General features: G+C 38.0%; 1 pseudogene; it reads left to right on the forward strand.

The window, feature by feature from the left end:
• The first annotated feature begins 1,214 nt into the window (after positions 1-1,214).
• Positions 1,215-15,209, forward strand: part of LOC138878757 (terpene synthase 9-like) — a 36,311-nt pseudogene continuing 22,316 nt past the window's right edge.

Consider the following 15,209-nt stretch of genomic DNA (forward strand, 5'->3'; position numbering starts at 1 on the left):
AGACAACTAAGGAAGCACGAGAAGAACTACCTGACCCACGATTTAGAGTTAGCCGCGGTAATTCATGCACTAAAGATGTGGAGGCACTACTTGTATGGAATTCATGTTGATATCTATATGGATCATAAGAGCCTCTAGTACATCTTCAAGCAAAAGGAATTGAATCTACATCAAAGCAGATGGTTGCATCTACTTAAAGACTGTGACGTTGATATTTTATACCATCCGGGGAAGGCGAATGTAGTAGCTGATGCCCTCAGCCGTAAATCTTGGGTAGCCTATCATATTTACAGCTAGAAAAGAGGGAAATATCCCATGAGGTTCACCATCTAGCTAGTCTTGGAGTTCGGTTACTGGACTCAGGTGATATGAGAATCACTATTCAGGATACGGCAACATTCGCTTTAGTAACTGAAGTAAAGGAACTCCAGTACGAGGATCTTGTATTAGTTCATTATAGGGATACCACCCTTTAGAAGGAGAAAACACCATTTAAAACTACAGAAGATGGGGTCCTTAGATATCAAGGGCGATTATATGTACCTAATGTTGTAGGGCTGCGGCGGCAGGTTATGGGAGAAACTCACTATTCTCATTATTCTATCCATCCAGGAGCAACAAAGATATATCATGATATCAGAGAAGTGTATTGGTGAGATGGAATGAAAAAGGATATAGCGGAGTTTGTTGCTCAGTGTCCTAACTATCAGCAGGTTAAGATTGAGCATCAGAAACCTGGTGGGTTATTGCAAGCTATGGAGATTCCAACTTGAAAATAGGAAGTAATCAATATGGATTTCATCATAGTCTTACCTCGTACCTAGTGTAAGTTCGATTCAATATGAGTGATTGTTGATAGGCTTACAAAGTCAGCCCATTTTCTGCCCGTTAGAACTACATATTCCTCAGAAGATTATGTAAGGCTTTATATTAAGGAGATAGTCTGACTGCATGGTGTCCCATTATCTATTATCTCGGATAAAGGAGCTCAATTTACAGCTAACTTTTGGAGGTCCTTCCAAAAAGGATTGGGGACCAAGTAAGTCTTAATACAGCATTTCATCCCCAGACAGACAGACAGACAGGCTGAGCGTACTATTCAGACACTGGAGGATATGTTACGAGCTTATGTAATAGACTTCAAAGGTAGCTAGGATGATCATCTGCCGCTTATTGAGTTTACATATAATAATAGCTACCATTCCAGCATTCAGATGGCTCCATACGAAGCTCATTATGGACGGAAGTGTAGGTCTCCTATAGGGTGGTTCGATGTTGGAGAATCTGAATTACATGGGTCAGACCTAATTCAGCGAGCCATAGAAAAAGTGAAGTTGATCCGGGATCGACTATTGACAGCTCAGAGTCGTCAGAAGTCATATTCTGATGTACGGCGACAACATTTAGAGTTTGGGGTTGATGACTGGGTATTCTTAAAGGTGTCACCTATGAAGGGTGTGATGAGATTTGGCAAGAAAGGCAAACTTAGCCCACAGTATATTAGGCCTTATAGGATCATTCGGAGAGTGGTCCAAGTAGCTTATGAGTTAGAATTTCCCTTGGAGTTGGAGTATGTCCATCCATTTTTTCACGTATCTATGTTACGAAAGCATATTGGAAATCCTACCCGAGTGGTGCCCACAGATAATGTACAGATTACAGAGGACTTGTCATATGAGGAAATTCAGGTTTCCATCATAGACCGACAAATCTGCAAGCTACGAAATAAAGAGGTAGCCTATGGAAAGTACTTTGGAGGAACAACAATGTGGAAGAAATGACTTGGGAGGCCGAGGAATACATGAGCTCTAGATATCCCTACGTATTTCCTCTTCGAGAAAAGGGTCCAACCGAGACATTATAACCATAAGGTACGTGTACAAATTCTTTTATTGTTATTGTCGTTGGTCGTGTGAGGCCATTGTCATTATTGATAATTGTGGTCCTGTATGGCGTAGGATTATTAAGCTTCTATAGGGAGAGTTAGTAGTAGTGTTGTTACAAAGGCGACCCTACCAAAGTTATATAGATCACGGGGAGTTGAACATTCGAGGACAAATGTTTCTAAAGGGGGAAGGATGTTACATCTCGCATTTTCATAAAGGGGGAAGGATGTTACCCTACCAAAAGTTTCTTCTTCAATTAATTGACGTAGACTTAGGGATGAGATTATCTTGACATTAAAACATTTACTCTATTTATAACAAGCGAAGAAGTGTCATGAAGGATAAAGGGATTAAAGAAAACGAGTTTCGTTGAAAGTGGCCAATTTGATATAAAATATGAGTTGAGCGATATATCCGATAATTATTGACTAGCACCATGCAAGGTACTATATGACCACGGTAGTATGATGTATAAAGTATATTAAAAATAAATAGAATTTTAAGTAATTTGAGACAATTTTTAAATTATGCGGGTAATTGATTAATTACCGGGTAATAAGACATTACCCAATTAACTAATAAATGGATAAAAATTTGTAAAATATACCCATCTAAAATATGGCAAAAAGCCACCATGACAAAAAAATGATTCATTAGTCATTATGCCATGTGGCCATGTAAGGGTTCATTAAAAACCCAACCAAGTAAGGCTTGATTATAAGTCTTACTAGTTAAGATAAGAACGTGGATAATATTCGTGATATATCATTTCTCTTCAAAAAACGTTTGAAGCTGAAGCAAGATTTCGTTTCACAAAAAGCTTCATCAGAAGCAATTTCGTTCAAATTTCAAAGAATCAAAAGCAAGATTTCGTTCATCAATTTCAAAACGCAGAAGCTTAATCCATTTTTTGGTTCTAAGTGCAATCCACGAAGGTTTCCAACGAAATATTGTATGGAGTTTTTCCTACTCCGGGTATGTTAAGGTCATCCCTTCTTTCTTTTGGCATGGTCAAAAATATACTGAAGAAACGAGCAAACACATAGTTTCCATAAATTACTCTACTCATAGAGATATTAGGGGTGTCTATATTCTTGATTCCCCATGAGAAGTTTTATTATCTTCTCTTCATGGGTCTCAGAATAATACGCAGTTGAAAAAGTTTATCCGAAAGAAATATTGGGATTATTACGTATTTTTCATGCATTTCACCCATTTATACATATGCATTAACCCATGACCAGATGGCGTTATATATGCGTATATATGTAAATATATGCACATGGGATATGGGAAAAGGTTACGGCGTTATATACACACCACCACCTGATCAGTTAGTATATGTTGATGATGTTGCCCACAGTGGCCGAGACGATATGATGGGAAGCCCTCAGTAGCTTGACGATGTTATGTACACCCATACCTATGCATGGCAAGACATTTATATGCACGTGCTTGACATTATAAATGTTTCAGAATTTACAAAGTTATTCAGATTTAAAGACGTGTTTCTTTATTCCATGTTTCATCTATGTCTTTTACGTACTAATTTTTGTGCTTTACATACTCAGTACATTTTTTGTACTGATGCCCTATTTCATGGGGCCTGCATTTCGTGCCTGCAGGTGCAGGTAGGCAAGATAACGATCCCCCTTGTTAGGATCCCTAATCAGTGAGAGTTGGTGTGTTCCACTTGATCTGGAGTTTTTTTTTATTTTAGTACGATATGTTTATATATGGATATTACGTGGCTCATTCCCGTCTTTGTACAGTGATGTTACTATTAGAGGTCTGTAGACATTATGTCTAGTTGGATAGTATGTGGCCTTGCCGGCTTCCAGTTTTGAGATGTATAGTTTTCTATAGCAGCCTTGTCGGCTCGCCCTACGTATGTTGTACGTATATGTATGTATGCCTTTTTGGACAGATTTCTTTCATGTACATTATTCTCGTAATTCAGTAGATGTTATTCAAGTTTATATCTTAGACGCATACTTAGGGGTGTTTGACAGGTAGGACTGGGGCACCCGTCACGGCCCACCAGTTTGGGTCGTGACATTCGGTTCTCACCCGAACAAACCTCCCCTGCCAATCTCGATCTCGATCTTCATGGATGCTCGAGAAAGGAGCTTTACTTGCTCGACGAACGAGCTTGATGAGCCCCCCTGGGAAGATTCAAGGAATGTAAAGATGAAGCTGGTGGTCAAGGGTGAACTGAGGTGCTTCGGTGTTGTTTACGAAGTGAGGGAAGAGATTTACGATCCTCCAAAAGGACGGGTGAATTTTCCAAGAAAAACATTGTACCTTTTGTAGAAGCCAAGGATTATAGGGTCCACCGGGGCGAGCGCGAAGGGATAAGTGTAAACACTTAGATGTCTTCTTTGGGTCTGGGAACGACCACCTCCTTTCCCTCCCAGTTGTAGTCCACCCAAATTGTTAGGAGTGTGTCCTCAGTAATGGAGCATATGTACCTTCATACTCCCTGGCCTCAGTCCAGTTGATTGGAGGACTTCTCGATTTTGAAGTCGTTTTCAATAGAACAGCCCCAGGGAACGAAACTCTTTAAATGAGGCTTGAGGACTACCTCAGAAGCGGTCATCTCTGCATCTGTGGCCGGGTTGGAAGTTGGATAGGCGTTTTGTTGTGGCACGAATTTGGAAGTTTTTGCCATCAGATTCTGGAAAATATGAAATTTTAATGAATAATAAGGAGGTTTGATGATGAGGATGAAGATTTTTGAAGGTGGGGATGAAGGTATGAAGGTCACATTTGAAGAAGAAATATGCAGATTTGAAGATGAAGATATGAAGATCTAGAAAGCAATGTATGAAGATTTGAAGGGGTTAGAGTTAAGTGGAGAATTCGAGGGTAAATCAAAGAGCTCTGGAGTCAGAAATTAAAATGTGAAAAAGAGGTCGGAGCTTTTATAGAGGAAAGATAATCAATACGTGACATTTTGCATTCAAGGACAGTCAATCGGCGGCTGACACGTGTCCAAAGTCAGAACAACACATCTGATGTGATGTTTCGATGACCCATCAACTGAGTTGTAACGTACGGAAGAAGAAATCGGGGTTAATTTGTCGCTTCCTGTCACTTTATAAATCTACTTTCCGAAAAATGAGAGGACTATCTGTGTACGGGTAAAATCAGGGGTAAAGTTTTTCCCGATTTTTCGATGAGAGAACGAAGAGGAAGCATGGATCGTCGTGATTATAACCGAGGCCAGGAACCCCTCATATCGAAACCCAGGAAGAAGGAAATATATATATATATATATATATATATATATATAATAATAATAATAATAATAATAATAATAATAATAATAATAATAATAATAAAGTCTGACAAAATAGGATAAATAGGTGGTACTAAATGTAATAGAATGCAAAAATAAATCAATACAAATCCCCCGGGAACTAATAAAATTAATCATGAGCTTCTAAGATAGAATAAACAATATAGTTGTCTGCATCACAATACAAATACTGTCGGAATTGAAGTAATAATAGACAAAAGATAGAGGAGACTCCATGATACTGCGAATTTACTGCATAAATATAGGATATGTGACCCATAGTCTCTCCGTTAAACTAAATATTTTATGTATATAATTAAAATTGATATATACATATTTTATAAAATTAATCTAATATTATTTGTTGGTCCTCTGCTCTAAAAAGATTGAATGGTGCACTTGGTTGAATACAAAATTGTTTACCTAGAGGAACACGGATCAATTCTCCCTTAATATTTTTTTTCTCATTTCTTCAGTGGTAAACCCATACTACAGAAATCTTAGATCGGTATTTGTCTCTGAGGCTAAGCTCCCTCCTGAATGTCGTTTGTAATAGGGTAAATCTGCAAAAAATATGTAAATATATAACAGAGAAAAAATACAAAAACAACTTTAATTATATACGGTCGAAGCAGGACTCTTCTATTGTATGGAAGATTAGGACTGAAACGTAAAGGATTGAAGATCGACCCCGAGTTCCATCGAATCAAGGTACGAGGTTAGAACATACGTCTTTAATATCATCGAGTCTGTGAATAAGGAACCGACCCTGATTCCGAATGAGCTCGAGAAAATATTGTTAGACCAAATAACGGAAGGCCGAAATATCTGTAACTGGTCGAATATCACGGAAGCACGTATCAATGAGAGACCGGCTGATTAGCTAATCATGGGATTTTCTACCTTTTATAAAATTCTACCTAAAGTAGGACTCCCCTACTATATAAAGGGGGTCTAATAATTTTCAAAACACATTGTAACACGCATCCCAAAGTATTATAATATTATTTTCTTTCTGCGGGCTACTGTTCTTCTGTATTTGACATCATTTGAATCAAATCGAGTTCGAGTGAGACTTATTTTCCAAGGTTATAACTATTTAAGTCACACAGTTTGGATTTACTTTATTATTGTTTGCTTTATTTATAATTCAATCTGTCGTTTTGTGTCAAATTAATCCACAAATCTTTAAAACCACTTATAAATTCAATTGCTATCTGATTTCGAGGGTAAACAGTTTGGCGTCCAGCGTAGGTCTAAGGATAATAGTGGTTATTTGATACAAATTTTCATAACACACACTATTTTACACTTGTTCTTTGAAGTGTTCTGATTTCAGGTTAAAGCTCAAAATGTCAAACTCACAATTTTCACTCCTACCTGTTGACAATGAGTCTGATCATTACGGTGAAAATAACAACATAGCGCCCATTAACGAGGTACTTCCCGTAGATCCCATCAGAACTCCAGTCGCAGACCTGTTGGACACCAACTCGCATATGGCTATCGATACAAACCTGGCTACCGACCCCGAGAATAGCATCTGTGGTTGAACCCAATCGACAGCGCAAAATACTCAAAACAATAGAGAAGACTGGATCAGTCTATGGATGATCTTTAAAATATTACAGGCTCAACATGCATCGTTAGCTCAGTTACAAAACCAAAATTACACACTGAGCAGAATTGAACCCAATTCATCCCGGGAAATCACCCGCAGGGAAGAACCGGTAGGGAGAGGTCGAATGGAGATGAGTCAGGGACTAACCCCGAGATTATAAAAATGCTCGATGAGTTGACGAGACAGATAGAATTAGGGGAGAAGAAAGTCGAAGCAAATGACAAAAAGGTGGAAACCTACAATTCCTGGGTCAACCAGATCCTCGGAGCATCGCCGATACGAAAAGGCTTGGATTCCAAGAAGTTAGTGCAAAAACCTTTCCCTTCAAGTGCGGCTCCAAAGTCGATCCCTAAAAGATTTTGCATGCCCGAGATCCCTAAGTACAACAAAATGACTGACCCGAACGAGCATGTCACTTCATACATATGCACCATCAAAGGAAACAATTTGGAAAATGATGAGATCAAGTCTGTCTTGCTAAAGAAATTCGAAGAAACACTGTCAAAGGGACAATGATATGGTATCACAACTTACCTCTTAATTCAATTGACTCATTTGCTATGCTTGCAAACTCTTTCATGAAAGCGCACACTGGGGCCATCAAGGTCAAGACCAGGAAGTCTGACCTCTTCAAAGTAATACAAAAGGATAATGAAATGCTCAGAGAGTTCGTGTCTCATTTTAAATGGAATGGATGGACCTACCACTGGTCGCCGATGATTAGGCTGTTCAAGTTTTCACCCAAGGACTCAATGTTCGAAGTTCGGTGGCTATGTAATAGCAGTTAAAGCAGAACCTGATAGAATATCCGGTTGTTACCTGGGTTGCTGTGCATAATCGATATCAATCGAAAATTAGAGTCGAAGATGATTAATTGGGGGCTCCTTCTAGGTTCGTTTATGCTGTTAGATCTGCCGATAGAGTCAAGAGAGATATCAACCGTGAACCAAGGTCGAACAAGTACCAGTATCAGCCTTACAATGAAGATCGAAGAAGCAATGGATCCAGGCAAAATTTTGTGTGAAGTGAAAGGAGAAGTGATCGTGGTCAAAATAGCCGGGGACTCATGAGCAATAATGGTTTTGACAGGCCTATCGGGTCTAAGGAAGCACCAAGGTTATCGGAATATAACTTTAACGTCGATGTTGCATCCATTGTATAAGCTATCGGATGCATCAAAGACACCAAATGGCCTTGACCTCTACAATCTGACCCAGCCCAAAGGGATCCGAAATGGATGTGCAAATATTATGGAACTCACGACCACAAAATCGAGGATTTTCGATAGTTAAGGGAGGAAGTATCCCGATTATTCAACAACGGGCATCTTCGAGAGTTCCTTGCTTTCATCAAAGACGAGGTATCTAAACTACTTAAAATAGGGTCCATTCGGGAGGTGAAATACCCAGAATGTTTAGCAAATGTAGTGGTAGTCCCAAAAAAGGGGAACACATTAAGAATATGCGTAGACTATCAGAATTTAAATAATGTGTGTCCCAAGAACTCTTTCCTTTTGCCCAATATCGATCGCATGATCGATGCCACGGCCGGTCACGAGATCCTCAGTTTTCTTGATTCCTACTCCGGGTAAAACCAAATACGGATGAACCCGGATGATCAGGAAAAAACCTCTTTCATCACTAAATATGGCACATACTGTTATAACATGATGCCATTTGGGTTAAAGAACGCCGCACCAGCGCCTAGTAAACCGGATGTTCAAAGAACAAATAGGGAAATCCATGGAAGTTTACATTGACGATATGTTGGTTAAGTCCTTGAGAGCAGAGGATCATTTAAAGCATTTGCAGGAAATCTTCAGTATATTGAAGAAGTACAACATGAAGTTGAATCCGGAAATATGAACCTTCGAAATCGGATTAGGTAAATTTCTTGGGTTCATGATAACCAACTGAGGAATCAAGATCAACCCCGATAAGATCAAAGCTATCGAGGATATCATGGTCGTGGACAATGTAAAGGTCATGCAAAGGCTAATCGGACGCATTACCACCTTGGGGCGATTCATCTCGAGGTCCTATTATAAGAGCCACCAATTTTTCTCGTTACTAAAAAAGAAAAACAACTTCTCATGGACCCTGGAATGCCAACGGGCCTTAGAAGGACTCAAGCAATATTTACCAAGCCTGCCCTTGCTTTACACGCCGAAGGCAGACAAACAACTATACATGTACTTGGCAGTATCGGAGATAGCGGTAAGAGGAGTCCTGGTTTGGGAAGAGCACGGTATGCAAGTTCCAATTTACTATGTTAGCAGGATCTAGGTGAGGCCGAAACTAGATACCCTCACCCAGAAAAATTAGCGCTCACTTTGCTAAGCGCCTCTAGGAAACTGAAACCATATTTTCAGTGTCATCTTATATGTGTTGTGACTACTTAACCATTGTGAAATATAACGCACAAACCTGAACTCTCAGGACAGTTAGCCAAGTAGGTCATAGAAATGAGCGGGTATGATATTGAATATCAATCCCGAACAACCAATAAATCTTAAATTTTGGAAGACTTCGTGGTTGACTTTACGTCGGTCCTAATACCCGAGGTTGAAAGAGAATTGTTGGTAAACTTGGGGACATTTTCGGGAATACAGACACTCTTTACGGAGGTACCTTGAATGCAAAAGAGTCCGGACTTGGTATCGTATTGAAACTACCCATAGGTAATATAGTTAGACAATCTATTAGAGTTGTAAAATTGACTAACGACGAGGCCGAGTATGAGGTTATGATTGCAGGTCTCGAACTAGCCAAAAGCTTGGGGGCGGAGGTCGGTACAACTCATGAGCTCAACTAAGTGTGACTCCCTCTTTGTGGTAAACCAAGTTAATGGGACATTCGAAGTCAGAGAAGAACGAATGCAAAGGTAACTAGATAACTTGCAGGTGACGTTACATCGGTTCAAGGAGTGGACTTTATAGCACGTACCTTGGGATAAAAATAGCAAGGTCGATGCCCTTGCATACTTAGGGTCATCAGTCAAATATGATGAGCTCAACTCAGGGGCAGTCGTACAACTCATGAGGTCGGTAGTGAAAGAAGGTCACGCCGAAATAAACTCTACAAGCTTGACTTGGGATTGGAGAAACAAATATGTAGAATATTTGAAGATTAGGAAACTACCCTCGGATCCAAAAGAATCGAGGACCCTGCGCACAAAGGCAGCCCGATTCAGCTTGTCCGAAGACGAAACCTTATTTAGAAGAATGTTCGATAGCCCACTAACAATATGTCTGGTGTTGATACCCAATTTTTCGTCACATATTTTAAACACATATATATACTTTCAAAATAGCACATATGCAGTTATAAGCATGCATAAGTATTTTTATAATTTTTCTCTATAGTTTTAAAAGCTCCAAATCAATTTATTTCTTCTCTTTTTATTATATAAACGTCCAATAATTATCCTTCAAATTACTTTTGTGGTGATTTAGCCATTTAAATTTATTATTTATGCCAACATAGTGCTTAAATATTTTTAGTGCATCTTTTGTAATTATATTTACATTTTTAAAGCTAAATTGTAAATCTTTGCAATAATAGCCCTTACTAATGTATAATTACATTATTTATGCACAAAATGGTATTTTATATTTTTAAAATATTAAATAACTATTTTAAATTATTTTAGTACCCAAAGATATTTTTTTTACTCATTTATTATTTTTTATAAATTATTTACTTATTAAAAGTGACTATTTAAAATCTGGCCTTATTTTATTTCAATTTTGGCCTTAATTTTGACCCAATACCCAACCCAATCTCAACCTAAACCTACCTAGCCCAAACCATAATGTCCGACCCGGCCGCAATCTCATTTAATCTTGGTCGTGATCATAGAGATCAACGGCCACAATTAGCCCCTTCCTATTTTAGTCCCAAACCCTCTCATTCCACACCATCCGCCGCCCTGAAATCCCTTTCCTCTCCAAAAGCTCTCAAGCCCTAACCATAATTTACCCCCATTGTCGGACGATTGCTGCCTTTCATGGTGTTTCCCCACCACCACCAGGCCTCTAATGGCCTCCCCCACGCTGGTATTGCCATCTCTAAGGTCCTCGAGGAACCAGGGTCAGTCCGCTTGCATCTATGGCCCTTTCTCTCCTGTTTCAGGTTGTTCTGGTTTGGTTCCGAGTAAGATCTTCCTATATCGTCATGAATCTAGGGGTTTCTAAGTTTATTTCTTCATATATGTGATTGTTCTTCTCGAAACTCTAATTTCTTCAGTCTGAACATCTTAGATCTGTACAGATCTAAGATGGTTTGGACCTATTTCGTATGAGTTTTACAATAACCTTTTGATGTTTTACGATAATCGCCTGATTTTTTAACGATCTCTCATTTTTCTCTAAACTAGGGTTTTCAGAAATTCCTTTTTCCAAAAACATTTGATGATTTGGGTGTTTAATCTTCTATTTCTATATGTTTTAACCGATTTCGTTAGGTTTGCACTAACTTCAACTCGTTAGGTTTGCCCTAACTTCAACTCGTTTATACTAAAAAACCCTGATGTTTTCGACTCTTTTGTTTGGTTTCTGAGTTACTTCTCCGTACTGCCTTTGTTCTTGCCTTGGTTCTGGTGATTTCTCTTTAGCCATTTAGATGTCTCGTGATTTTCTTATCCTAAGTTCTTGGTTCAACTTTTCTACTGATTCTATATGTTTATGTTCATTCTGCCTATTTTTTCTTGCTTTATTTAAGTTGTCTGCGATATTTGCTTACTCTTTACGTGATTTTCTCTTTAGTTAGACCCTTGATTATTCTGAAGTTCTTATTTTCGGTTTGAATTGAGCCTTTTTCCCTAACAAAGTCCTTGATTCTTACTACTTTACTCGGTTTGATTGAACTCCTTGTCTTAATTAGCTTTTCCCTTGCCTTATTTGTTATTTGTTGATTCTTATTGATTGTTTCCTTAATTGAAAATTCTGTTCATTTACCCCTAATTACCTACTCTATACCCAAACCTTACTTGATTCTTTCCCTTAAATATCTATCATGCTTTTACCATTGATTTGATTACCCCTTGATTAAGGGGAAGACTTACTGATTTTACGTATGTGACTGATTCTGTGAATTTCCCTAATTGCTACATAATTGATCCCTTGACTTATTTTGTTTAACTCTTGGTTACTATATAAACTCCCTTTTATTTTAACTGCAAGACAAGAACAATAGTTCAAAAACTATCACTTTACAAACTAAAAGGCTCTCTATTTGCTATCTCTGCTCTCTTTGCTACTTGTGATCCCTGTTATTCTAGCCGGCTTCAAGCCAAGGCTAGGAATTGCACAATACCTTGCTCACATCTTGTGTTTCTTTTTTTAAACTATGTATGCTTCTGATTAATTTTAAGAATCAAAACCTATGTGTTTACTTACTACTTTAGTTCATGTGGCCTGAGTCCATTCTTGATTTTTTATTTACAGCCTACCTAGCATGCCTAATACTGCCTATTCAAATTTGTAATTAGCATGTTTCCACTTTAATTGCATGTTTTCTATGTCTACTTATGAAACTAAGCTTGTTTGACTAACTTCTGTCTATATAACATCCCTAGACTCTGCCTTTGTGTAATTAGCATGCCTTCACCTGTTAATACTTGCCTAGCACCTAAGTCTTTGCATGTTATGCCTCACTCCTGCTAAGTTAATTACTCTCCCTAGAATGGCTTCAACATGTTTCTGTAGTGATCTTTGCTGCATGACCCGCATTCTACCTACTGGTTCTATAGAACCACCTCAAAACTCTATGTATTTTATTGTCTGTGTGCTCCAATAAGGTGTACTCTCTATGTTCCTAATCTCTCTTCCCTTGTGTGAAAGCTGCTTGCCAAAGTTACTTCCTAAAGTTTATTTGTTCTCTGTCTTGTGTTCTGATTGCAAAATTATTTCTTTACAATTTCCCTCAAACTGTTTTATCACTAATGGTTTTCAGAAGTTATTTTTAGTCCTAAGACCTTTCTATTAAACTCTTTCAAACTATCATGCACTTCTACTTACTCTTAGAATACTAGGTCCTGCCCCTTTGATATGTGTACTGCCTTGAGACCCTTGAGATCTCTCTGAACTCTGGCATGTTAGGGCAGGCATTTCCACACTGCAACTAAATCAGTTATTATTTGAGAAAGGTCTAGGTGTGAGCACTGCCTGGGATCCTTGAGGTCCTTAGGGAACTCTGACACACCTATACATAAAATTGGCTATGAACTTTGGGCATTTGAGACTAATGGAGTATTGGAAATTATTTGGGCCTACTTCAGGCTCCCTATAGATTAATTTCTGTTCGGTTTATGTAATTTTTATTCAATTCATCGATCTGTAATAATTATTATAAACAAATAATAGGGTGATTAGTGAAAAGGGGAGGGTAGTTATATATTGTAAAATTGGATAGATACCATGCCTATAGGATCCATGTTGATTCAAATGTGTTTGTTAGATAACATGCATATAGGATCTGCTTTAGTTTAAAATAAGTTCAGTTTGCTTTACTTCCACACAATTAGAAGTCATGCCTATAGGATCTAAATCAGCTTTTAATAACTAGAAATCATGCCTATAGGAGTTCAAATCAGCTTTAATAGAAATCATGCCTATAGGGGTTTCACTTTGATTAAATGAATGTTGTTTGTTCCACCTTATGCTCAAATAGATATCATGCCTATAGGAGTTAAAATCAACTTTAATAGAAATCATGCCTATAGGGGTTTCACTTTGATTAACTGAATGTTGTTTGTTTCACCTTATGCTCAATTAGAAATCATGCTGTAGGAGTTCAAATCAGCTTTAATAGAAATCATGCCTATAGGGGTTTCACTTTGATTAAATGAATATTGTTTGTTTCACCTTATTCTCAATTAGAAATCATGCATATAGGAGTTCAAATCAGCTTTAATAGAAATCATGCCTACAGGGGTTTCACTTTGATTAAATGAATGTTGTTTATTCCACCTTATGTTTATCTAGGAATCATCCCTATAGGGCTAAAATTAGTTTTGTTAAAAAATCAGTTTAATTCATGTTTATTTATTCTGAATTGGTTTAATCAACTAATCTGACCAATTCTTTAATAAGTTTCAACGTTGCCTTAAATAATATTGCTAGAAAGCATACCTATAGGACCCAAACTGCCGTCTAAAACTGTTTGTTGTTTAGTTACATTCTTAATCAATAATAGATATCATGCTTATAGGACATTACTGTTATACTCCTAGGCAAGCCTGTTGGGCAATTAAAATTTTGCAAACTATAAAACTGCACCTTGTTATTTGAGACAACTCACATTCAACAGGTTTAAAGGAATCAGTAGGCAAGTAGGATTTAGTTTTTGACACTTTGGCCTAATTCAATAATGTCTACTTTCTGTTTACCTAGATATTATGTTCTAAAGTTTTCTCTTAAATACCTAAAACTGTTGTTTGAGACATGTACTTATTTGTTCTGTTTGTGGAGGTAAAATGTGAGCCTTTAATTGTTCCCTCATTGATGCTTATACTTTTCTCCTTTAAATACCTCAGGATAGTCTAGAACTACCTAAATTGGAGGTCCTAAATACCTTCAGGACCACAAGGAAGGGATGGATAGTGCACGCATAAGATATCTTTCAAGGTTGCTAAAACGCTTTAGGCTATGACCAAGGGAGGGGATTGGATAGTAAGGAATATGATGACTACGCGCTAATGTCACGTGTAGACCCTCGTTGAGGAGTGTTTACCATACATTGTGTGGGTATGATCTTGTAGGCTAATCAACCTAAGACCCATTTTTCCCAACTCCCATTGTTTAAATGAATTTACTTTTCTTTATATATGTGAAATTTTTTCAAACCTTTTTCCTTGTTTAATTATTTGAATCATACATGTGCTTAGAATGTCAAGACATGTCTTTACTTGCTAGTATGTGTTTATTTGTTAAAATGACTAATTCACATAGTTTAAGTTTGGTCGGAACCCACCATTATGGACCGCGGGGGGTGCCTAACACCTTTCCTTCAAGGTTATTTCTAGCCCTCACCCTAGATCTCTGGTAATGCAAACTAGTCCACGAGTTAATTGCTCAAGGTGCCCTAACGCACCATAATCCGTTAGGTGGCGACTCTTTAAATACCCAATTCCCAAAAGGAAACGAGTTATTCTCCCCATGAATCGAAACCCGAAATTCCCATCAAAAAGGGTTAAAAGGGGGTGAGACATCTAGGACCAGGAGATACCGAGTACATTCTGAGGGAAGTCCATGGGGGCACCTACGGAAATCATTAAGGTGCCGAATCATTGGTTCGAAAGATAATCAGAGCCGGCTATTACTGGATTGATATGGGAAAACACGGAAAGGAGTTTGTACGTAAATGTGATGAATGCCAAAGACATGCTTCGATGATTCACC

The sequence above is a fragment of the Nicotiana sylvestris genome, chromosome 9 (genome assembly GCF_000393655.2).
Source record: "Nicotiana sylvestris chromosome 9, ASM39365v2, whole genome shotgun sequence".
Classification (NCBI taxonomy): Eukaryota; Viridiplantae; Streptophyta; class Magnoliopsida; order Solanales; family Solanaceae; genus Nicotiana; species Nicotiana sylvestris.